This window comes from Heloderma suspectum, chromosome 2, assembly GCF_057233095.1.
Source record: "Heloderma suspectum isolate Gila_16-S chromosome 2, 16-S_ref, whole genome shotgun sequence".
Classification (NCBI taxonomy): Eukaryota; Metazoa; Chordata; class Lepidosauria; order Squamata; family Helodermatidae; genus Heloderma; species Heloderma suspectum.
Window position 1 is genome coordinate 198,036,514 of NC_139459.1, and position 24,949 is coordinate 198,061,462.

General features: G+C 44.4%; 1 protein-coding gene across 14 annotated transcripts in view; it reads left to right on the plus strand.

Annotated features, from left to right (window-relative positions):
• STXBP4 (syntaxin binding protein 4) overlaps positions 1 to 24,949 on the plus strand; it is a 188,885-nt gene that overhangs the window by 157,203 nt on the left and 6,733 nt on the right. The window lies entirely within an intron of this gene.

Consider the following 24,949-nt stretch of genomic DNA (forward strand, 5'->3'; position numbering starts at 1 on the left):
GCATGTTCCTTTTTCCGGGAGAAATATTTATTTACCTAAACCACTGACTCAGAGAACTGGCAAAGTATGCTTGGTAAAAGCCACTATATTTTTAATGTGTAAAGTCAATGTATAAATTTCAGAGAAGCTCTCTTGTGCATGGAAATGAATGTGCATGCATGAAAAGGTTACTTTAGAGCAGGGATGAAGAACATGTGGCCCTCCAGATGTTGTTGGACTGCAGTTCCCATCATCCCTCACCATTGTCTATGCTGGCTAGAGCTGATAGGAGTTGCAGCAACATCTGGATGGCCACATCCCCCCCCCCATTTTAGATCGCCCTTCCCACTATTAGCCCCTATGGCAACTATGGGCCAAACAAGACAAGGGGCCATCCATGCTATTAGCAGTCACGTGGATGGCTTTTTAAAAAGGTAAATATAGGCTATGGGACCCAATCTGGATTGGGGCCCTGGTGGGGGTTTAGCGGCTTTAATGTGTTGCCCCCTGCTGTGGTGCTGCTCTAGAGGGGGGTGCACCCACGCCTATCATTTGCATTGGAAGAGAAACTTCCATTGACATGAATTGGAGCTTTCCTTCCAGTGCAATTAGCAAGCACAGCCCCCCCCCCCGCCCCAATTGGGATCACCATAGTAGAGGGTAAAGGGTTAATGTCTCCCTACTCCTGCCATGGATCACTGCCTTGTTGTGGCGAAGGGGCTTGCGTAACTCAGTGAAGCCATAAGCTATGCAGTCAGGGCCACCCAAGACGGACAGGTCATGGCGGAGAGTTCTGACAAAATGTGGTCCACTGGAGAAGGAAATGGCAACCCACTCCAGTATTCTTGCCAAGAAAACCCCATTGAACATATCACAAGGCTAAAAGAGATGACGCTGGAAGATGAGCCCCTCAGGTCGGAAGGTGTCCAATATACTACTGGGGAAGAGCAGAGGGTATTTCCAAGTAGCGCCAGAAAGAGTGAAGCGGCTGGGCCAAAGCCAAAAGGACACTCAGCTGTGGATGTGTCTGGTGGTGAAAAGAAAATCCGATGCTGTAAAGAACAATATTGTTTAGGAACCTGGAATGTCAGATCAATGAATCAAGGTAAGCTGGAGGTGGTCAAACATGAGATGGCAAGATTGAACATCGACATCTTGGGAATCAGCGAACTAAAATGGACAAGCATGGGCGAATTTAATTCAGGTGACCATTATATCTACTACTATGGGCAAGAATGCCTTAGAAGAAATGGAGTAGCACTCATAGTCAACAAAAGGGTGGGAAAAGCAGTACTGGGGTACAATCTCAAAAACGATAGAATGATCTCAGTATGAATCCAAGGCAAACCATTCAACATCACAGTAATTCAAGTCTATGCCCCAACCATTGATGCCGAAGAAGCTGAGGTTGATCGGTTCTATGAAGACCTACAACACCTTCTAGAACTAACACCCAAAAAAGATGTCCTCTTCATCACAGGGGATTGGAATGCTAAAGTAGGAAGTCAAGAAATCACCGGGATAACAGGCAAGCATGGCCTTGGTGTACAAAATGAAGCAGGACAAAGGCTAATAGAGTTTTGCCAAGAGAACACGCTGATCATAGCAAACACTCTTTTCCAACAGCACAAGAGGCGACTCTACACATGGACGTCACCAGATGGTCAATATTGAAATCAGATTGATTATGTACTTTGCAGCCAAAGATGGAGAAGCTCCATACAGTCAGTAAAAACAAGACCTAGAGCTGACTGTGGCTCAGATCACGAGCTTCTTGTTGCAAAATTTCAGCTTAACTTGAAGAACGTAGGGAAAACCACTAAACCATTCAGGTATGACCTAAATCATATCCCTTATGAATATACAGTGGAGGTGAGGAATAGATTTCAGGGATTAGACCTGATAGACAGAGTGCCTGAGGCACTATGGACAGAGGTCCGTAACATTGTTCAGGAGGCAGCAACTCAATCCATCCCAAAGAAAAAGAAATGCAAGAAAGCAAAGTGGCTATCTGATGAGGCTTTACAAGTAGCTGAGGAAAGAAGGGAAGCGAAAAGCAAGGGAGAATGGGGAAGATATATCCAACTGAATGCAGAGTTCCAGAGAATAGCAAGGAGAGACAAGAAGGCCTTCTTAAACGAACAATGCAAGGAAATCAAAGAAAACAATAGAATGGGAAAGACTAGAGATCTCTTCAAGAAAATCAGAGATCTCAAGGGAACGTTTTGTGCAAAGACAGGCATGGCAAAGGACAAAGAAGGCAGGGACCTAACTGAAGCAGATGAGATTAAGAAGGGGTGGAAAGAGTACACAGAAGAACTATACAGGAAAGATCTGAATGTCCCTGATAGCCATGATATTGCACTCACTGAATTTGAGCCAGACATCCTAGAGAGTGAAGTCAAGTGGGTCTTAGGAAGCATTACTAACAACAAAGCTAGCGGAGATGACAGTATTCAAGCTAAGCTATTTAAGATCCTAAAAGATGATGCTGTTAAAGTGCTACACTCAATATGCCAACAAATTTGGAACACTCAACAATGGCCGCAAGACTGAAAAAGGTCAGTTTACATTCCAATTCCAAAGAAGGGCAATGCCAGAGAGTGTTCAAACTACCGCACAATTGCGCTCATTTCACATGCCAGCAAGGTGATGCTCAAAATCCTACAAGCTAGGCTTCAGCAGTATGTGAACCGAGAACTACCGGAAGTACAAGCTGGGTTTCGAAGAGGCAGAGGAACTAGAGATCAAATCGCCAACATTCGCTGGATCATGGAGAAAGCAAGAGAATTCCAGAAAAGCGTCTATTTCTGCTTCATTGACTACGCTAAAGCCTTTGATTGTGTGGATCACAACAAACTGTGGCAAATGCTTAAAGAGATGGGAGTACCAGACCACCTTACCTGTCTCCTGAGAAACCTGTACAAGGGCCAAGAAGCAACAGTAAGAACCAGACATGGAAAAACCGATTGGTTCAAAATTGGGAAAGGAGTATGACAAGGCTGTATATTGTCGCCCTGTTTATTTAACTTATATGCAGGGTACATCATGAGAAACGCCGGGTTGGATGAATCACAGGTCGGAATTAAGATTGCCGGGAGAATTATCAACAACCTCAGATATGCAGACGTTATCACCCTAATGGCAGAAAGCAAAGAGGATCTAAGCCTCTTGTTGAGGGTGAAAGTGGAGAGTGCAAAAGCTGGTTTGAAACTCAACATTAAAAAAACGAAGATCATGGCATCTGGCCCCATCACTTCCTGGCATATAGAAGGGGAAGAAATGGAAGCAGTGACAGATTTTACTTTCTTGGGCTCCAAGATCACCGCAGACGGTGTCTGTAGCCATGAAATTAAAAAACGTTTGCTCCTTGGGAGGAAAGCTATGGCACACCGAGACAGCATAGTAAGAAGCAGAGACATCACCTTGCCGACAAAGTTTCGTATAATCAAAGCTATGATTTTCCCAGTAGCAACGTATGGCTGTGAGAGCTGGACTATAATTATTATTCGGCTGAGCGCCGAAGAATCGATGCTTTCGAACTGTGATGCTGGAGAAGACTCTTATGAGTCCCCTGGACTGCAAGGAGGTCAAATCAGTCCATCCTAAGGGAAATCAACCCTGACTGCTCATTGGAAGGACAGATCCTGAAGCTGAAGCCCAAATATTTTGGCCACCTAATGCGAAGAGAAAACTCCCTGGTGCTGGGAAAGATTGAAGGCAAAAGGAGAAGGGGACGGCAGAGGATGAGATGGCTAGATAGCATCACCGATGCAATGAATATGAACTGGAGCACACTCCGGGAGAGAGCGGAGGACAGGAAGGCCTGGTGTGCTATGATCCATGGGGTCACGAAGAGTCAGACACGACCGAACAACAACAACAACTCCTGCCAGGGTCCCAATCCAGATCACTCCCTCCCACCCCTGTGTCTACTGTTTCCTTTATTTTTTTAAGCCATTCATGCAGTTGCTAAACATGTGATTGGCATCTTGTCTGGTTTGACCCTATTTTCACTTAAGCAGGCTCTGCTTTGTATTCTCACTGTGCGGGAGGTGAGAACTGCCACAGCTAGAAGCAGTTTCCAGGCAGGGGGTGGGCAGTGGAGGTGGGTAGTTCTGTTAGTCTGTTGGAGCCAAAAAATAACAGGGTCTTGTGGCACCTTAAAGACAAACCGTTTTATTATGGCATAAGCTTTTGTAGACTACAATCCACTTCATCAGAGTTGAATAAGTTGGCATTTATGTATCTATCTGTTTATTTATTTGATTTGTACCCCATCTTCCTATCAAAAACAAATGACACTCAAGGTAGGTATGTGTATCTATGTATATGCATGTAGCTGTGGCAGGGAAGGGAATGGTTAAAAGTTAAAAGTGACATTAGAGGGAAATGAAATTCAAAAACTACAGGCTGTGATGATCCAGTAAAAACTCAAATGTATCTAAAATCATTAGAGTGACCATTCACAAAACAGTGTTGATGATAATGCAAATATCCTGGCACTGGCAAGCTAATTAAAACCCATTATCTTGAATCAGGCCACTGGTGATAGACCTGAACTTGTTGATAAGTTAGATTTGGGCGTTTCATACAGGAATCTCCTTTCAAAGTTCATTTATTCAAGACAGCCACCCTAAGAGCAGTGACCAAGTGTCCTGAGAAGTTAAGATGTTCTCCCACTGGTTTCTGAATATTGCCCTTTCTGATGCCAGATTTGTGCCCATATTTTCTTCTGCATAGACATTGACCTGTTTTGTCCTATGTAGGATGCAGAAGGGCACTGCTGGCATTTGATAGCATATATCACACTGGAAAAGGAGCAGATGAACGAAGCTTTATTGTCGAGGCTGACATTATTAGGTCCTGTAATAGTGTTGCCAGAGTAAAATAAAATAGATATTGGGGGCAAGGGGGCAGAGCTGGCATCTGAGTTTGTTTCGGGGTCTGATCCCTGTGTTTGTGTCACTGTTGTGTGGCTTGTTGCTTCAGATGAGTAGCTATTTTAGGTGAGGGGGCAATCTGTATGCAACAACAGGCATAGCACACTAGGCCTATGAGAGGGAAGTGTCATTGCTCAGGATGGGCTGTGGATCACTGATACACTGAGGTGGTTTTACTGGGAGCTATAGGTGCACACTGCTTGTTTTCACCTATTTTTATTTGTTGTTCTGCCATGTTGGGTTTTTTGTTGTGTGTTTTAATGGTTTATATCTTTCCTTGGAAAGCACCTTGAGCCTTGGAAAGGCAGTGTGAAAATATGTGAAGTTAATATAAATACATCTGAAATATTCCAAATAGCAGCGCTGAGTATAGGCTAGGTATGACTCACCAAGCCGAACACAAGCCACCGACCAGGGAGAGCGTATTTGCAGCTGGGTGGCTCACAAGTGGTTCAGGTCTGGTACAGACGATAACTGAATGTACCGTGACATTCACACTGAGTGGGCACATTAGTCACTAGCCTTATGCAACCTTCTACGTTTCCTCAGTACACTTCCACGTTGATTCCGAGGCTTTGCAGAGTTGGTTCCTGGCTTCAGGGGGGTTTCAGTATAGTGGCCTCCACATGCCCATGCACCCTCCCACTGTTGACCTAGCTGGTATTAGGGCTGGGCTGTGTGCAGAAGCCTGCCTGAGGCAATCTGGGAACCAGGAGCTGTGGGACAAAGCCAGTGGTTAGAACCAAAGGGCAAGTCAGGAACAACGGGGAAGTCCCAGGATGAAGGACTGAGGAGAAAATCTGAAATTCATCACTGAAGGACAACCAAAGGTTCCCACAATATGCCAGAGCTCAGGAAGACCTTGTTGTGCAAGCAAGTCTTCCTGGGAACAGGAAGCCTTGTTATAGCCCTTCCTGTCCAGGAGGGTCCAGTGGCCTCCCTGGACGGGCAGGGTCAGGCCAGGGTTGAGGATACTAAATACCTCAGCTACAACAGTGGTTCAGTGGCTCATCACATGGGGCAGCTTAACACAGACCCAGAGGCTCCCAGTTAGAGCCCCATCAGCTCACAACACCTGGTGGCGGCAGTTCTCTCTTTGGTGCTGGGCAGCTACCATTTTAAATGTCCCACAATGCCCTGGTGTGCTCGATGTATTGTCACTCTGGGGCATGGTGGGAAATTTATTTTAAAATGGTGTTTTGTAGGTGTCTACCTCCCAGCAAAGGGGCCTAGGGCAGGCATTAGTACAGGTGGGCCCTGCCAGGGCACTGGCAGCTGCCTAAGGGTGCCAGGTGCAGACACCAGCCCTGTGACCGTATGCACAGAGCATTGCATTGTAGTTGCTCCCTGAAAAGCATAAGCCCTGCACAGCCAAACAGTGAAGAAATGAACTCGGGTGAGGAAGAAATAGAATTGCACCTAATGATTCCATCCCCAGACTCCATCCATGGATTGGACTGTGTGCCCTGAATGCACGATCTGTACCCTGCAAAAATAGAGGATACTGATGGCATGTTCAGAGGCCATGCATATTGGGGTGTATGCACATAAGGCCCTGTGCACAGTGCATATGTAGAGACTGAAGGGACTGCAGGTGTGCTTCCATGATGACCGTGGGCATGTCCCTCTCTACACTCACAGGGCTGAACTCTCCAAAGCAGGGCATTACATGGGTTGGCGGTGGTCCCTCAACACTGGTCAGTTGCGACCCAGATTTTGAAAGAAAACTGTTGCCAGGCGACAAAGGTGTCCTTTCTCGGGAGGAGAACATACTTGGAAGTGCTTCTAAATCAGATGATCCCATTCAGTAGACTTTGTGTGTATTTAAGTAGAGCTTAGTGGAATGGTTGGTACCTAACAGCACTACTGCTAATACGGTAACCCTCTTGTATTGCTTGGCTGTGACTTTTCAATCTGCTCTTTCACTCTCTGGTATTCGGAATTGCGGCAGCTGTGAGGGGCTCAGAACTATTTTGCCACTGGTCTCTTTCCAGGGAACAAAATTAGATACGGGAACATGTCTTGGTTGTCATGACAATTATAATTCCCCAAATCTTGCAGCCGTTAATCTACTGCATCTGAATCCTCTAACCTTCTTTGGTTCTGTGCTGTGCTCTAGGTTGCAGGGGAACTGGAGATAACAGTGTGGATTCATTAGAAGTTGACAGCATCCCCCCACTGAATGGAGTGTTTGGTTTGTTGTAGGTAACAGGCTCTTTAAAATGCCAGGTGCATTAACTGAGTAGCCAGTAGTTTAATTGAATCTGTTAATTGGGATACCTGTTAATTGAATGCAATAAATGCTCCAGCAATATGACTATCCCTTAAGCCTGGGACAGAATGCTGTTAGATTTCTATAAAGAGCTCTGAAGCAGGGTCGCATAGCGGGATGAAGTGCTGCCTGAGAAATCGGGGCTTAGAAGGAACCGAACCAGCCAGTTTGTGTTGCCTGCTGCTACGGCAGAACACATTTCTGTGAATAACAGGCAGGAGTAAAACATTTATGCAGAGACATCCTGATGGGGAAAACATTTCTGGCCTATGTGAGCCGGAGGTGATAAAATAATAAAACATTGAACTGGATTTTTAAATCATCTGGCATAATTTATGAGTTGCCTCGTGAAGTCAGATTATATGCAGATTTGATCATCCAGGTTACTAAACATTCTGCAGACTGCTTCACCTGAGGGGAGCCACACGGTAGCTGCCAAAAAGCTTAGATGTGCCGCTTGAGACCAGCTCAGGTGGCGAGGGAGTCATCTGTAGACAACAACCACAGGGTTCAATCCAGCCTCATCGCTTCCTCCAATTCCCCACATTTCCAAGCAGTTTTGCAAGGCAACAATGTTAGGATTAACCACCTGATCTGAGGTTTCAAACAACGGGCATGCCATGCTATTGCAAGCACCATGGGGCTATAATACGTGGCTCCTAGTTTGAATCCACCCATTATTAACAGCATTGACAAGCCTTCCCTGGGCCAGTGCCCTCCAGGTGTTTTGGACTTCACCTCCCATCAGCCCAGCCAGCAGGGTCAATGGTCAGGAATCCTGGAGTTGTCATCCAAAACAGCTGGAGGGCATCAGGTTGTGGAAGGCTGGCATAGACAATCAGCCCTGTATTATATTCCAGGTCGCTGTAGGAACACACCTGTATAAGGCTTATACTATGGTGCAAATGCACTTAGGCAGCCAACTGGCCTCTGCAGTAATGTACCTCCAGAACTTCAGCCCACATTGATTTTCCTCTCAGCCCCTCCAGACACACTGCTTAGGGGCACAACTGCAAGATGTGCATAGGCAAAATGGTTTTCATGGCTGTACTCTCACTCTGGATTCATGGCTCAGCTGGCACACAATCATCCCTGCACAAATCCCACTGGAATGTGTGGAAGCCACACACAATACAGTAATGCTCTTTGCATATATCTCATTCATTCAAGTGAAATATGTGTAGAAGAACATTCTGGCAGATGCACCTGTTGGTGTTTTTGGTTCAACCAGTGCCAGACTCCATCTCAGCATGGGCTGACATCAGGAAACCACAATTTTGGCCCAACTGGTGTAGTTCCTGATCACAGATTCTCCACTGCCAAAGGATTTCCATGATAACAAAGACTGCACCATTTAGAAGGAACACAGACTAAGGTATGGCATTAGGATATTCAAATTATGACTTTAATCCTGAACAGAGCTCCTCTGGGTCATTAATTAAAATACCACTCCAGAACTTATTGAAGTGGGTTTTGGAGGTGCTGCCCACACCAGTGAAAAACTGTGATGATCCTGCTGAGGTGAGTGTAATTCTGGCACTGAGTAGCACAGAATTTCAACTTTTGCTGTATTCCCTACATGGGTGAAGTCAGCAAAAGAGATAGCCTCTCTGATAAGGAAGGCCAAAGAGTACTCATTCTTGGCAGACAGCTGTTTTCCTCTCTTATTTTTGCCATGAAAATAAACAGTTGCATCACAAGTATGACTTATGGTAGGCAGCTATGCCGTAGAATGTTCCGTTCCCTCTAGAGGACAACAAAACTAATGACTACATTCCAGAACAAGGCCATTGTTCATTTTTTTAAGTGGTTATCCAAACTGTGTTTTAGAGATGGTTCTGACAAATCTATATTAGGGTGGTTGCTTCAGCCATGTATATGATGGTACTTCAGCTAGGGTGGCACAAGATAATGGCCATGATCCATCTAAGATTAAGCACTCTTTGGTGCCAATGATTTCAGTGGAAGCATAATATACAACTTCCCCCCATTTGAAAGCAGCTTAAACACAACCTTATGTATTCCATGATAATGCCACCAAATTCAACATCCTGAAGTTCTCAGTTGTATTGTTACTGTTGTTGTTGTTACACACGTCTACAAAGATGGGCTTAAAAATGTGTTGTTGCTGGTGAAATTTCCAGAGTCAGAGAGAAGCTGAGAAAGGCATCCAGTAGTCATGGGCTGGGGGGGGGGGGGGGGCGTCAGTGCCTGGCAGAATTCCTTCCCCCTTTCCCATGACTGGAAGAATATCTTATGCAAAATACACAAAGGTGCAAATTGTGTGCCTTATTTATACAGATCACAGGATTTGGCTTTTCTCAGTGCAGAGTTTTGGATTGCCATAGTAAAGACTTTGTTAAAAGCACGAAGTATGCATAGTCTTGAATGGACTTCCCAGATGTTTGCACAGACATAGCAACACAGAAGATAATAGCTACATCAGTAAGTTGACGTTCCAGATCAACCCACTCCAGGCAGTCTCTTCTGTCTTCCTACTTCATTCAGCTTTGCCATATTGCAGCACAACATCATGAGACTAATTTCCCCAAACTAGGTAAGGTTTGTTATACTCCCACATCCACCCACTTGCTTGCATATGTGTACAATTTCAAAGGATTTTGCCCTTATCAAATTTACATTGCTTTCTGCCTAATCAAAAAAGCAAGCTTTGACTCTTTCAGATACATTGTGTACCATCAGAGGCAGCAAGGGAGTAATGTTTTAGATTTAAGAATATTCCTGGAAGGCACGGTTCAGATTCACAATTTTTATGACCTGGAAACCCCTCTTAAATGGAGGCCCTCCTTCCTCTTAGAAAGTGGGAGTTGGGTCTCTAATTCATCCACTCCCCAGTATCTAAAGACCTCTTCATTCCAATTTTCTCCACTGGAAATGGGCAAGCCTGAGCACACACACCCATACACGCACACAGGCATGTGCACACACTTACACTTATTTATTTAAAATATTTATATGCCAACTTTCTACCATAAGGTGGTATTCAAAGTGGCTTTACAAGAAGTAATTAAAGCTGCAATCCTCTGCACACTAACCTGGGAGTACATCACACTGAAACCTATGGGGCTCACTTCTCAGTAAACATGCATAGGATTGTGCTGTAAAACAGCAAGCTCAACAGCATACAACCTCCACAAAAAAGAACCATCAGCAGCAGATAAAACAATCTCAGTGTATCAAAAGACAGCAAATAAAGCGGCTCAGAGCAATTCCAGTGCAGAACAAAACAACAACTGAGCAGAACAAAAACAATATGTGTAAACAACCATGCAAAAGCAAGATTAATAATCACCAAAAGCTCAGGTAAACAGTCTGATAACTAAAACATAGCGATGAAGGCGTTGGGAGGATCTCCCTTGGGAGGGAGTTACACAAACCAGCAGGCACCTGTCAACAACTCACCATATTCTGAACTAGCTGAGGTTTCTGAATGCTTTTCAATGCCCCATTTACATTACTTCCAACCCTGGAAGGTAATAAAGTATGGGCAGCCATCGCAAGACCAGCTTGGGCTGTTCTGCCTCCAGGTAGCAGAACTACAGCTTTCTTTTACTTTTCCATATGGAGTGCTAGGTTGGTCAGGTGTCCTACTTTATGGAGCACAGTCCTCTATTTGAAGGTCCGTCCCACCCATGTCCAATTTAAAGATAAAGAAGCATAAGAAACTGTAAGAAGGAAGAGCATCAAGGGCCTTAAAGTTGCCCATCAACAGTTACATCTGGTACTTGAATCTTGGCCTACTTCCTGGAGATTCCCTGTCTATCTCTTGCCTGGTCCTACAGCATTTGGTTCTTCCTTTGTCCCCTGTTATCCCAGAATTGCCCGGGTACATGCGCCAAAGTGGACAGGTTAATGATAAGGCGAGTCCCTGATTATCTCCTTCATCCCCAACAGGTGTGCTTTGTTTTTTTTCTCAGTATTTTCTTGGGACCTCAGGGCCATTGGCTACTAAATAAACAGAAGTTATTAAAAGATATGTTGACACTGAAGGTCAAACCATCTGGTTTGGATTGTAAAAATAAGTAACTTCCCAAGCTGTTGGCATGTTCTGGGTCCCTTCAGATTGTCTCTGCCAGCTGCTCCTGAGAAAGATTTACTGTACTAGCTTCAGGTTTTTGTTCTTTTGCTTTCTTTGGATCATGCCTCCCCTGGAGAAGCATTATGAAAAGCAGAAGCATCACAATTAAGACAAGAGTGATTTAATCCTATGACTGATCACAACGTTGGTACTTTGTGCTTTTAAAAAGACAATACTGTGTTTGTTTATTACTGTTGGATCTCACCCTTCCTCCGGGGAGCATTTAGAGTGGCACTTTACAAGTACACCATACAACAACAATAAACACAGTCCTGTGAGATAGATCTGGATGAGAGTGATTTGTCCAACATCACTCAGTTGCTTTCATAGATGAACAGGAGATTTAAACTTAAGCTGCCCACACCCACACCCAAACCCAAGCCACTATGTCATTCATACTGGTTCACTATAATACTTTGTACAGGTATGCTCCATAGGAGCATAATAGCTATGCTGGGTCAGATACACCCAGGTCCAGCATCCTGTTTCCCAGAGTGTTTCGCCAACAGGTCCAGCATCCTGTTTCCCAGAGTGGCCTGATGCTTATGGGAAGGCCGCAAGCAGGACATAAAGCCCCCTTCCACTCATGTTCTCCAGCAACTGGTAATTCAGAAGCATACTGCCTTTGATACTGGAGGTAATATATAGCCTTCATAACTAGCAGCCATTGATAGCCTTATCCTCCATGAATTTGTCTAATCCCCTTTTAAAACCATCCAAACTGACAGACATCACTACATCTTGTGGTAGAAAATTCCAGTTTAACTATCCATTAAACACATGCCTAAATCTTTCATACTGAAATCAGTAGGGCTTCAAAGTCCTTAATGTGGGCGGGAATGTGTAGTATCTCTATAGCACTTTCCCCCAATATGTGTCACATGCATTAGTTCAGTTATCATTATTGCTGGATATTATCATCCCCATATTTCAGATGGAAACTATAAATGGAATAGTTTTAAGGCTCTTCAGTGAGTTTATGGCTGAGCTGGTACTTGAGCCTGAGTCTTCCGGTTCTGGTCCTCCTAACTACTCCATGACTTCTGTTTGCAAGGGAATGACAGTTTCTAAAGATAGCATGTACTGTACAATCAGTTTTTCAAATATGAACTCAGTGGGGCTTCTAAGTTGACAGGCATGGCATTGCACAGTAAGCATGTAGTCCTCTTGATTGTGGAGATAAGCTTAAATGAAAAGTAGGTTAAAGGATCTGAGACTAGAAGAAATTGGGAGAGGTTTGTTCCAGTGGCCACAGTGGTGGAGATATTCCCAGCTATCATTGATGGTTTTTCCTATGAGCATAACAGTTGGCAAACCATGACAACAGTTTCATGTTCTCCAGGAAAGATCAGTTACATGATAGTGTTGGGTTATGTTGAAGAGCACCATTCTCATCCCGTACACTGCATGTGTGTGCCAATTTACACCTAGAGTAAGCTAATATAGGGCAAAACTAGATCTACTCTGTATTCAACAAATTTTGGCAATTTCACATCCTGTTTTCATTCATCTACAAATTTGGATGATGTGGTAGATGATAGTCTTTCTTCATCCATGCATTTGTGACTATGAAGTCACAGAGTTTCTGTCAGGCATTCTAAAGGAAAGACGGAAGAGCAACGGTGAGAATAAACTACTAGGGAAACGTATGAAAGTACCAGAAATTATTGTCCCTTTAGGATGTCATACGCAATACTATGCATATGCAAATTATTGCAAGCACCGAGAGCCAAATTACCTACTCAGCAGAATCCTGTGGCGCAACCCTTGCTGAACAATGCTGCATTGGATTGCAGGGGGTGCGGTGCATGTTTAAATGCTTCTTCAAGTCAAGCTACTTGCCTATGGAAAGCAATCATTTCACATGGAACAGTACTCCCTGACGTGCTACAATTTCCAGAGGGGTAGCTGTGTTAGTCTCCTGGAGCAAAAACAACGAAGAGTCTTGTGGCACCTTAAAGGCTAACAAATTTATTCTGGCATAAGCTTTCATGGACACTGTTGACTTCAACAGATGCATGAAGTGCATCATGCATCCGATGAAGTGGACAGTGTCCACAAAAGCTTATGCCAAAATATTTTTTTTCTTGACATGCTAGTTATGACACACAGGGAACCCAACTAGATCTGTGTCACATGGCTCCATTGACTGTGTAGCTTGGTTCTAAGACTTTGGGGCTATGTAATTTCCCAGCCTTGGTTCTCTGCTTGACAGCAGGCTTCAAAAATCATACTCCACTAGCATGTTGAATGATATTCACTGAGGCACAGATCAGCTAGCATTTTGCTGCAGTTAAGTGTTGCTAGTAAACCCAGTGTCAAATATTGTTGTTGTTTATTCGGTCAGTCGCTTCCGACTCTTTGTGACTTCATGGACCAGCCAGAGCTTCCTGTCGGCCATCGCCACCCCCAACTCCCCCAAGGTCGAGTCCATCACCTCCAGAATATCATCCATCCACCTTGCCCTTGGTCGGCCCCTCTTCCTTTGGCCTTCCACTTTCCCTAGCATCAGCATCTTCTCCAGGGTATCCTGTCTTCTCATGATGTGGCCAAAGTACTTCAGTTTTGCCTTTCATATCATTCCCTCAAGTGAGCAGTCTGGCTTTATTTCCTGGAGTATGGACTGGTTTGATCTTCTTGTAGTCCAAGGCACTCTCAGAATTTTCCTCCAGCACCACAGTTCACAAGCATCTATCTTCCTTCGCTCAGCCTTCCTTATGGTCCAGCTCTCGCAGCCATAGGTTACTACGGGGAATACCATTGCTTGAACTATGCGGACCTTTGTTGTCAGTGTGATGTCTCTGCTCTTAACTATTTTACCAAGATTTGTCATTGCTGTCCTCCCAAGAAGTAAATGTCTTCTGATTTCCTGGCTGCAGTCAGCGTCTGCAGTAATCTTTGCGCCTAGAAAGACAAAGTCTGTCACTGCCTCCACGTTTTCTCCCTCTGTTTGCCAGTTATCAATCAAGCTGGTTGCCATAATCTTGGTTTTTTTGAGGTTGAACTGCAACCCAGCTTTTGCACTTTCTTCTTTCACCTTCATCATGAGGTTCCTCAGCTCCTCCTTGCTTTCAGCCATCAAAGTGGTATCATCTACATATCGGAGATTGTTAATGTTTCTTACAGCGATTTTAACTCCAGCCTTGGATTCATCAAGCCCAGCATGTTGCATGATGTGTTCTGCATACAGGTTGAATAGATAGGGTGAGAGTATACAACCCTGCCATACTCCTTTCCCAATCTTAAACCAGTCCGTTGTTCCATGGTCTGTTCTTACCGTTGCTTCTTGGTCGTTATACAGATTCCTCAGGAGGCAGACGACTTGGTATCCCCATCCCACCAAGAACTTGCTACAATTTGTGATGATCCACACAGTCAAAGGCTTTAGAATAGTCAATAAAACAGAAATAGATGTTTTTCTGAAATTCCCTGGCTTTCTCCATTATCCAGCGGATATTGGCAATTTGGTCTCTAGTTCCTCTGCCTTTTCTAAACCCAGCTGGTACATCTGGCAATTCTCGCTCCATGAATTGCTGGAGTCTACCTTGCAAGATCTTGAGCATTACCCTACTGGCATGTGAAATCAGTGCCACTGTTCGATAGTTGGAACATTCTTTGGTGCTTCCCTTTTTTGGTATGGGGATATAAGTTGATTTTTTCCAATCTGTTGGCCATTCTTGTGTTTTCCAAATTTGCTGGCATATGGCATGCATCAGCTTGACAGCATCATCTTGCAAGATTTTAAACAGTTCAGCTGGGATACTGTCGTCTCCTGCTGCCTTGTTATTAGCAATGCTTCTGAAGGCCCATTCAACCTCACTCTTCAGGATGTCTGGTTCTAGCTCACTGACCACAACATCAAATCTATCCCCGATATTATACAGATCTTCCGTATATTCTTGCCACCTTTTCTTGATCTCTTCTGCTTCTGTTAGGTCCTTGCCATCTTTGTTTTTGATCATACCCATTTTTGCCTGGAATTTACCTCCGATGTTTCAAATTTTCTGGAAGAGGTCTCTTGTCCTTCCTATTCTATTATCTTCTTTCGCTTCCGCGCACTGCTTGTTTAAAAATAATTCCTTATCTCTTCTGGCTAACCTCTGGAATTTTGCATTTCATTGGGCATATCTCCCCCTATCACTGTTGCCTTTTGTTTTCCTTCTTTCTTGGGCTGCTTCCAGTGTCTCAGCAGACAGCCATCTTGCCTTCTTGGTTCTCTTTTCCTTTGGGACGTTTTTTGTTGCCGCCTCCTGAACAATGTTGCGAACTTATGTCCATAGTTCTTCCAGGACCCTATCTACTAAATCTAGTCCCTTACATCTATTCTTCACCTCCACTGCATATTCATGAGGAATATTCATGAGCTCATATCTAACTGATCTGTGGGTCTTCCCTATTCTCTTTAGTCTGATTCTAAATTGTGCAATAAGAAGTTTGTGATCTGAACTACAATCAGCTCCAGGTCTTGTTTTTAGTACCAACTGCATAGATGTCCACCACCTTTGGCTACAAAGGATGTAGTCAATGTGATTTCGGTGTCGACCGTAGGGATGGCAGAGAATTCCGCCACAGATCACGGTGAGGCTGAATGCCAGTGCATTCGGCCCCCCAAACTCTGTGGCAGAACGGCCTGCCCCCCCGCCCCCCCCACGGATCCCCCCCGGGATGAGACTCACCTGGGGTGGATCTTCTGGGCGGCGGCGGCGGCTCCGGCGGCAGCTCCGGCAGCTGGTCTTCTGACTGGCTGCCACCGCCGCCATTTCCACTCTTGTAAAAAAAAAAAGAAAGAAAGAAAGAAAAGAAAGACGTGATAGACTACATAAAGATTTACGTAGCCTATCATGACTAGGTTAAAAAAAACAAACACGACGTGATAGGCTACGTAAATCTTTACGTACCCTATCATGGCTGGGTGGGCTAAAAAAAAAAAAACACGTACGCAAATGGCGGTGGCTACAGCCGCCGCCATTTGTGTTCCTTATTTTTGCCCTCTTAATCTACATAAATATTTATGTAGGCTAAAACGGGGAATAAAAAGGGACGCAAATAGCGCCCGCTACGCTATTTGTGTTCCCCTTTATTTTCACCGTCATAGTCTACGTAAATAGTGTTTTACCCAGAGCCCTCCGCGGCCGGAAATCCGGCTGCGGACGGCTCTGGCCTGGCTGGGCCTGGCCGGCTACTCTGCGGAGCTGCCGCAGAGCACAGCCAACCGCGGAGGATTCCGGGGGGGAGGAATGGAGCGCCTCCCCCCCCCATCAACATAATCCGCGGCAAGTGATTAGGCAAGTGACTTTCATACATCCCTAGTCGACCGTCTGGTGAAGTCCATGTATAAAGTCATCTCTTAGGTTGTTGGAAGAGAGTGTTTGTTATGCACAGTGAGTTGTCTTGGCAAAATTCTATCAGCCTATGTCCTGCTTCATTTTGTTCTCCCAGACAATGCTTGCCTGTAATTCCAGGTGTTGTTTGACTACCCACCTTAGCATTCCAGTCTCCTGTAATGAAAATAACATCTTTTTTTGGCGTACTATCCAGTAGGTGCTGCAGATCCTCATAGAATTGATCTACTTCTGCTTCTTCAGCATCTGTGGTTGGGGTGTATATTTGGATCACTGTGATATGAAATGGCTTACCCTGAATTCGAATTGAGATCATCCTGTCATTTTTTGGATTGTATCCAAGCACTGCTTTAGTCACTTAATTATTAATTATGAAGGCTACTCCATTTCTTCTGTGGTCCTCTTGTCCACAGTAGTAGGTCTGGTGGTCATTTGATGTGAAGTGGCCCATTCCAGTCCATTTCAGTTCACTGACACCCAAAATGTCTATATTTAATCTTGACATCTCCCGAATAACCACATCCAATTTGCCCTGGCTCATAGATCTTACATTCCAGGTTCCTATGGTGTGTTGATCTTTAGAACATCAGATTCGTCGTTCACCACCAGCACCATCGGCTGCTAGCCGTCCTTTCGGCTTTGAGCTAGCTGTGTCATCACATCTGGGGCTAGTTGAACTTATCCTCTGTTCCTCCCCAGTAGGATTTTGACCATCTTCCGACCTGGGAGTCCCATCTTCCGATGGTATACCGACATATCTCTGGTTGTACTGATCCATTTAGTTTTCATGGCAAGAATACTGGGGTGGGTTGCCGTTTCCTTCCCCAGGGATCGTATTTAGTCTGACCTCTCTGCCATGACCTTCCCGTACAAAAGGTTAATAGTTTAGCAAATGACTATTGCTGGCTAGAGTCGATTTCAGGAAATGTATGTTGGGAGAAACAAAATAGTTCCATTTCTAGTTGTTCTTTACTTATTCTGCTAAATGAACTAAATTCTGCTTTAGCAATCTTCTCTTATTCCTTTGGTCCTAAATGAAGCCAAATACTTTTGCACAAAGGACCCAACAGACTTTTCACAAAAATTCTCTTTGGCCTGATTCTCATGTTCACTTTTGCTGTTGTAAAACCACTGTCCTGCAATTCTTCTGCACATTGAGCATGAATTTACCTTGTACTGGAGAGCTTTCTCACCTCTAAAATAAGGGCATTAATTGGTTTCCTTTGACCAGGTCTTTGTGCCACTCTACTGGCCACTTTGATTCTTTGTGTTAGGATCCCTGATGTGGGTTTGCATTTGAATAGACAGTGTATGGCTCATGGAGTGTAGTAGATAATTCACTCTGCTATGCCCCCCCCCCTGCTGTGGCTGTGATTAGTGGACCTTGGGGTTGTAGTAAAAAACAAAGTAGACCCCACAGGGCCAAAGTGCAGAGGCACATCAGCCATTTCTTTGTTTGTTTGTTCTTTCCAGTAATCCAGGATTGGAGAACCTCAGGCCTGGGCAACAAAGCCACCCTTCCTGGGTTTTCCAGATGGCCATATACTCTCTTCCCCTTCCCCCTAATAACTGATTGCTTGGTGGTTTCTTGGCTTTTTTGCAGTTTTTTCCCCACCCTAAAAGGCTGAAATGCCTCTCCTAATGGCAGTAAGAGCTTTAAGCTAAAAAATATGCTGGTATTTTTGGCCACACACCCTTTGCCCCACCTTTCACCTTCAGCCCCACCCACCACTGGAATGTGGCCCCCTGAGAGTTTCTCTGAAATGGAATTTGACCCTCTGGCTAAAATCAGCTCAACACTTCTGCAGTAACTCTTCGGAGAGTCCCAGGGATAATGTGACATTGTATCAGAACCTGAACGTCTACTGCGTCCTTCCACGTTCCATCTTAAGACAGTAACCAGATGTAGACTCCATGGCTTGAACATCAGCCACATTTTCCTCCCCCCCATCCCACCCCCAGCCACTGGGGGCGGGGCAGGGCTTTGTTTACCATCTTGCCTGATGAAGAGTCCTGGAGAATGCAAAATTTGAACAGTATTTTGTGACCTTTGAGTTGGCCTAATAAAAGGTATTACCCTCATATGGATTTTGTAATTCAGCTTCATGTTTAGTTTGGCACCAAGAGCCTTTGGTGAGCCTCTCTCAATCAGAGTGGAACATAGCCGGGCTAGATGGACCAGTGGTCTGTCTCAGGGTAAGGCAGATGTGCATGTTGATAAAACAGGTTCTCCCACTAAATACAATCTTAGAGGGAGGACTTGAATTCCTCCTGCCCCACCCTATTGATGTTCCTCCCATTCAAGTCAGAGAGGATACATTTCCAATATGAGAATGTTCCACAAAACAGTAAATCTGGGATTATCTCATCGGACTGATTATGTCAAAGCTCTTTAGCCACAGCACTCTCAGAGGGCTATAAATAAGTGGCAAGGCAGGCTATAGCCATTCTGCGCGTAAATCATCCATGTCTATTGTGTGCATGGTTCTATGATGATGTGTGGACTTACGTTGGGAGGTGGGGGAACAAGGCAAATCATAGAAGGTAATATGGAGCCCGCCGTGTGGATGAGCCTTAGAGGTAGCTGCAATTGGCTTTGAAACAAACAGCCCATTGCAGAAGCAAGTGGTGAATCAGGGCCTCACTCCACCTTCCAGTAATAAAGGGTGCTTATTAGGGATGTTGGAGAAATCCACAATGGAGTCAAATGAGTTTGGATTTCTACGAATCCAACCTGCAGATTCTGCAGCAGACCAGCTTTTTTCGAGTTGTATGGATTCCGCAGACTCGCAGACTGTTGTTATTGTTGTTTTACTTTAGGGAGGGATTGGGGCAAATTTGCACTTGCACTAATGAACATTACCACAAATGTGCACTAGCGCCAATATGTACTAACACTAATGTGCATTTCCACAAGTGGAACAAAATTCTTGTATGTCCCTAAAAAAATTCCAATCCCATCAATGAGCAGACAATGGAACAAAAGCTGCTTGACGACCCATAAAATACAGGTGGAACAGTTTTAACAAAATCCATGCATCCCTAATGCTGATGTCAGAGTGTCTGGAGGTGGTGAGGTGGGGTGAATAAGCCCTCTCCACCACAATTAAGGTAGTCAATAAGGTGCAGAAGAGGCTTCAGGGGCAAGTTGATGTGGTGCAGCAGCACTGGGTCCTTCTCTTTTCTTCACGTCTCCTCTCCTCATCCTTTCCTTTTGGTGAGGAGGAGAAAGGGGAAGGAACCGCTGCCCCAGGTGAGAAGGAACCCTCGTCCACCACCACCATCGTAGTTACAGCTCTGGTTTGAAAGCAGGAGTTCCTTGTTTGCTCAGACGGATCTCCAACTAGGCAAACACAGTGGCTGCCTGAACCAAGGAGTCCCTCCTGATTTCAAAAGACACCTGTCGCTGCTATGGAGGATGGGTTGGCATTGTGGTGCCAGCAGCTCCTGCTCCTTTTTTTCTCTTTGAGAGCGGAGATGAAGGGAAGCCAGCTAGTCCCCCCAAAGCCTCTCTGGCACCAGTGGACTGCTCCAAATGCTGGGGGTTGGGGCCCTCTTCAGAAATCCAAAAAGCAGAGGAGGAGGAGGAGGATCCTTTCTACTACAACTTTAAGGGGGGATGTCTGGACTAAGCCTCAGGTTTAGTGCTGTAACCCAGATATGGTACAGAACACAGAGAGCACAGATCAAAGGCTTCAGGCATATTATGCCTGGCCTTGAAGCCCACTGCATGCCCTGATCCTCGTGATGATATGATCTGATATTGCAACTTCTAATAATGTGCCAGCAGTGTGAGCTGGGAATTATTTTGCCTTTGGCTGTTGTAGTGTTTTAAGTTGTTATTTGTGTTTCTCATCATTTTGACTGACGTCAGTTGGTGGGATAGTTCCTGTGATTATTTTTTTGGTCAGCTGCTTTGATTTTTTTTTTTTAAATACAAAAGTATTTTGAAATATGAAGATGCCGTGGACTAGTGCCCAAGATGACAGCAGACATATTCTAAGGGAGCAATCCTATGGGGATAGGCAGCCACCTCTGAACTCGGAGGCAACCGCCTATCCAATGTAGGGCGGGCAGAGCGTGGAGGGGATCTTCGCCTCCGCAGTCCGGCAACCCTTCATTTGTGGCTAGATGGTCAATTTGGAGCTTTGGAGGGGGGGGCAGCCGGATGACACATAGGAAGCATCATACTGGCCCTTCCGAGGTCCCCGCCCTGGGAACAACCCCTTTCCTCCCGCTCCGCGCTGCTCTTACGAGTGCAGCGTAACGAGTGCAGCAGTCTTACGCACCACCTACAAAGTGGCAGGGGAGGGGCCGGGAAGGCGGTTTTCTGGGTTTTCCCAAAAACCGAATAATCCTATGGCTATCCAGCCGCTGCCTAGCGGCCATAGGATTGCGACCTAAGTGTCATTTGAACACATGCCTTCACATGTAACTCTAAACCAAGGGCAGGAAACCAAGGGTACCCTCAAGATGTTTGGATTACAGTTCTCATAATCCCTGACTATGGGCCATGCTGCGTGGGGCTGATGGTATCTGTAGCCTAAAACATCTGGAGGGTACCAAGTTGCCTACTCCTGCTATAAACCATGGTTTAGCATTATAGGGATAAGCCACATCAAGCCTTGGGCTTGTGCACCCCCTCTTCCATTTTAGATGAACTGCAGCTTGTTGTGACATCCAACCCCAGACAAACTGTGGTTAATTCTATAGTTCTTATAGGTACTGGAAATAAGCCAACCTCAAACCATAATTAATGAAGCTGGCTTGTTTTCGCTAACCATAGTTAAGATTAACCACAGTTTAGGATTCAGACATAACATTAAACTGTGGTCAATCTAAAATGGAAGTGGAAGCTTCTGACCTTCTCACACTAGCGCTGAAAGAAGAGGGGGGAGTGTGTGAGCACGAGGCTCCCTGGAGCACATTGTTATAACAGTGAACCATGGTTATGTGTGAATTGGACTAATTGCTCCATTCTAAGGCATGCGTTTTTTTCAGGGCACACAATTGTGTGTAAGCAACTTTTATCATACTCGGAATGTCTATCTGCTATGTCCTTATGTTGTTCCATCTGGCCCATTATTGTTTGCTCTGGCTGGTGATGGATTTCCAGGCTCTTGCACTATGGTCTTTAGGATCCCGTAACCTAAGATTCTGTTTGGCTGGAGATACCAGGAATTGAACCTGGGATTGTCCGCATGCAAAGCATATGCTCTTCTACTAGTGAGCTGATCCTCCAGCCACAAAATGTATAGAGGTCATAAGCCCTTAGCATGGCAGAAGACAGTATTTGAAAAAAGAAAAGTTGGTATCTCATAAAACCTCAGCCTCTTTCCATGATTAAGCCCCACAATTATAACATGTTCCTATTTTGATAAAGCTCCTGTTCCCTCTTGAAATGCTTTTCATGCCAAAATCCCTCTATAAATTGTATTTTAATAACTCTCCATATTTTAGTTATGTGCTTAAATCCCACTTACTGATTGCTGGGAAAGCCTCACCATTTTTAATGCCCAAGTTACCACAGTGTTTTATCCTTTGTTTAACAAACAGGCTGTTTTTGCTTAAGAAGAGTTGTTACTATCAGCACTGTTCCAGCATGATCGACAGGAGTAGAGCACAGCAATATTATTAGAAACCTAATGCTTTCCCCAGTTTTTTGAAATCATTAACTTTGCAAGGGCCGCACTGGTTTCAAAAGAACTGAATACCATATAGAGAAGATGGCTTAAGATATTTTACCCCAGTCCTAAGCACACTTACAGTGCAAGCCTTTGCACGTCTACTCAGAAATAAGTCCCACTGTGTTCAATGGGACTTACTCCCAGGTAAGAAAGTATAGGATTGCAGCCTAAATTTGGTCATTCTTCTGTCTTTTCTCCCTTCCTTCTTTTATCTCACTCTCTATCAAAATTTGGACTGTAGGCTCCGTGAGGCAGGGCCTGTCTTTTTGCTTATGTTATTTTGTAAAGCACCATGTAAATCAGTTATGATGTTATCAAAATAACAACAAGCAAATAAATATAGCCTGGTGCCTAATAAGCGTATCTGTTTAAAAGTAAAGGCCAATTTAGACCATTTGTATTTTGCCCATGTATGCTACCCCATCCACTTCTCAGCCTGTGTTCACATGGGCAAATGCAGTGTGTAAACTACATGGTCTTGGATATATTATATTTTATTAATTCATTCATTAATTTATAAGATGTATAGGCCAACTTTAAAGGTAAAAACCCTTGAAATAAAATACAAATAAATATTCTGTCAGTCATGACAGCCAATCTTGACTCTGGTCAAGATCCAGAAAGCCACATTAGGACTCAGTTCTCCCCTAGGGATGTCAGGGGAATCTGTCTGGGGGGGGTGAAGCTCGCTGAGCATTAGTCAGCTTGGCCCCCTGGATTTGGCTCACTTTCCCTTAATCTGGACCGACTCAGTCTGGGTTGTTGTTGTTTTATTATTTGTGTAAAGCAATTTGTGCAAATGAAGCAAATTTCAGCTGTAATTTGTGCAAATTGCAACCAAAATTTGAGTAATTTGTGCAAATTGTGGAAAACTAGTGCAGATTGTTTTTTTTATGCAGCCACACACACCCTGAAAAAGTTCCCAGATTTCGGAAAAAAACTCCTGGCTCGCATCGCAAATGCAAGCTGAGTCATGGGTGCTGTGGGAATCCATCAGGCCCGAAAAGGGCCATATTTCCCAGCGACAGACATTCCTATTCTCCCCCTACCCCCAGTTTCCTTTCAGAAGGTATCCCCGGAGGACCCTGAACTACTTTTCAATTCCCCGAGTTAAAAAAAAAAAATCATGCATGACAGATTTTCAGAAGTGAAATGTGTGCCTGCCCTCCACTGCCCAGTGTTTTGCTTTGAACAGCTTTCATGCCTATGAACATAGGCTCATTGCTTATTGCATAAATGAGCCTTCCCCAACCTGGTACCCTCCAGAGGTGTTGGACCACAACACCTCTGGAGGGCTCCAGGCTAGGAAGACTGGCATAGATTAAGATCCAGTGAAGATGCCCTGTTGTTCTGATACTATCTGCCCATGGGTCTGCTAGGGCACAGAGCAGGGGCTTTCTCCACGGTGGCCCCACTCTCTTCCACATACATTCGTGGAAGTTTCTGGCATACAAAAATTTGTACTAGTCTGCCTGACCATGGATAGGTTATTTAAGGCTTTCAAAGTGTCATGAAAACTAAACCAATATCATCCCCTTTCCTGTTTACCAAAGCTCCCCTGCTTGGTCACCTTAATGCAACTCCTACTTTCCATTAGTGACCACATGAACAGCCTTTTACAAGACTAGATCCATTTGAGCTCAGTGTTGTTTGCTTTCAGGAAGCAGGCAAAGCCCTTCCTTAGCTTTGTAAAGTTATGCTACTCATACTTCTCAGCCCTCTCAAGTTCTCAGTCCATGGTGAGTAGACAGTTTGTCACAAAAGAAAAATGCTTTGAAGGTATGATTGTTTGTACTGTATGAAATGAACCATTAGGGACTGATTAATTAGTCTTTAATTCTAGTTTCCAATTGTTCACACTTTGATTATTTTAGTATGCTTTAATGATAGTATCACTGTTGATGTTTTATTGGTTATATTGAATTTGTTTTATGAATGGAATATGCTTTGAGTTCTCATCTGAGAGAAAAGGGGAACAGAAATGGAAAATTAGTAGTAGTAATAGAAGATGTTAGCAAATAAATAAAGGGGTAAGTGAACGATTACCTTTACTGTGTGTTTATCATAGTCTTCAGCTAGTACATACAATTCATGTTGAGCTCTCCTGTGGAACCTGCAGGCATTAAAGGCTTCAGAAAGGTGGAAGGAAGGACCTCAGCCAGCCAAATCCTAATAGTTTTGCCCAGTCTTCATTCAGATAGCAATCCTAGCAAAAGCTTCAACCCTGATTATAGTAGTAAGATATATTTGTGGACTATCTGCTCAAGAGACAGGTTAACCTAATTAAGGCAGATTAGGTTTTAAATTTAAACAAGTTCCCTTGTCCAGATTTATACACAGTGCTCAGTTATGATAATGTAAACCCCACCCACCTCGCTGCCCGTCATGCTCAATTTAACTTGAGCTTGGTACAACCAAGCAAAGGGCAGGAATAGATGGATGATGTCGCAATCCATTCATCCTGCTCAGAACAGAATGATCTCTCCATACTGGTAAGTCAGGGCTGTAGTTCAGTGACACAAAAGCTAGCCTTCAACCTTTAAAGAGCATGACTGACAGATTGCTGTGGAAAAGACGAAATAGTCTTTCCATGGGTTTCAGTGGACTTGGCCTTGTGTTGCCCTGCA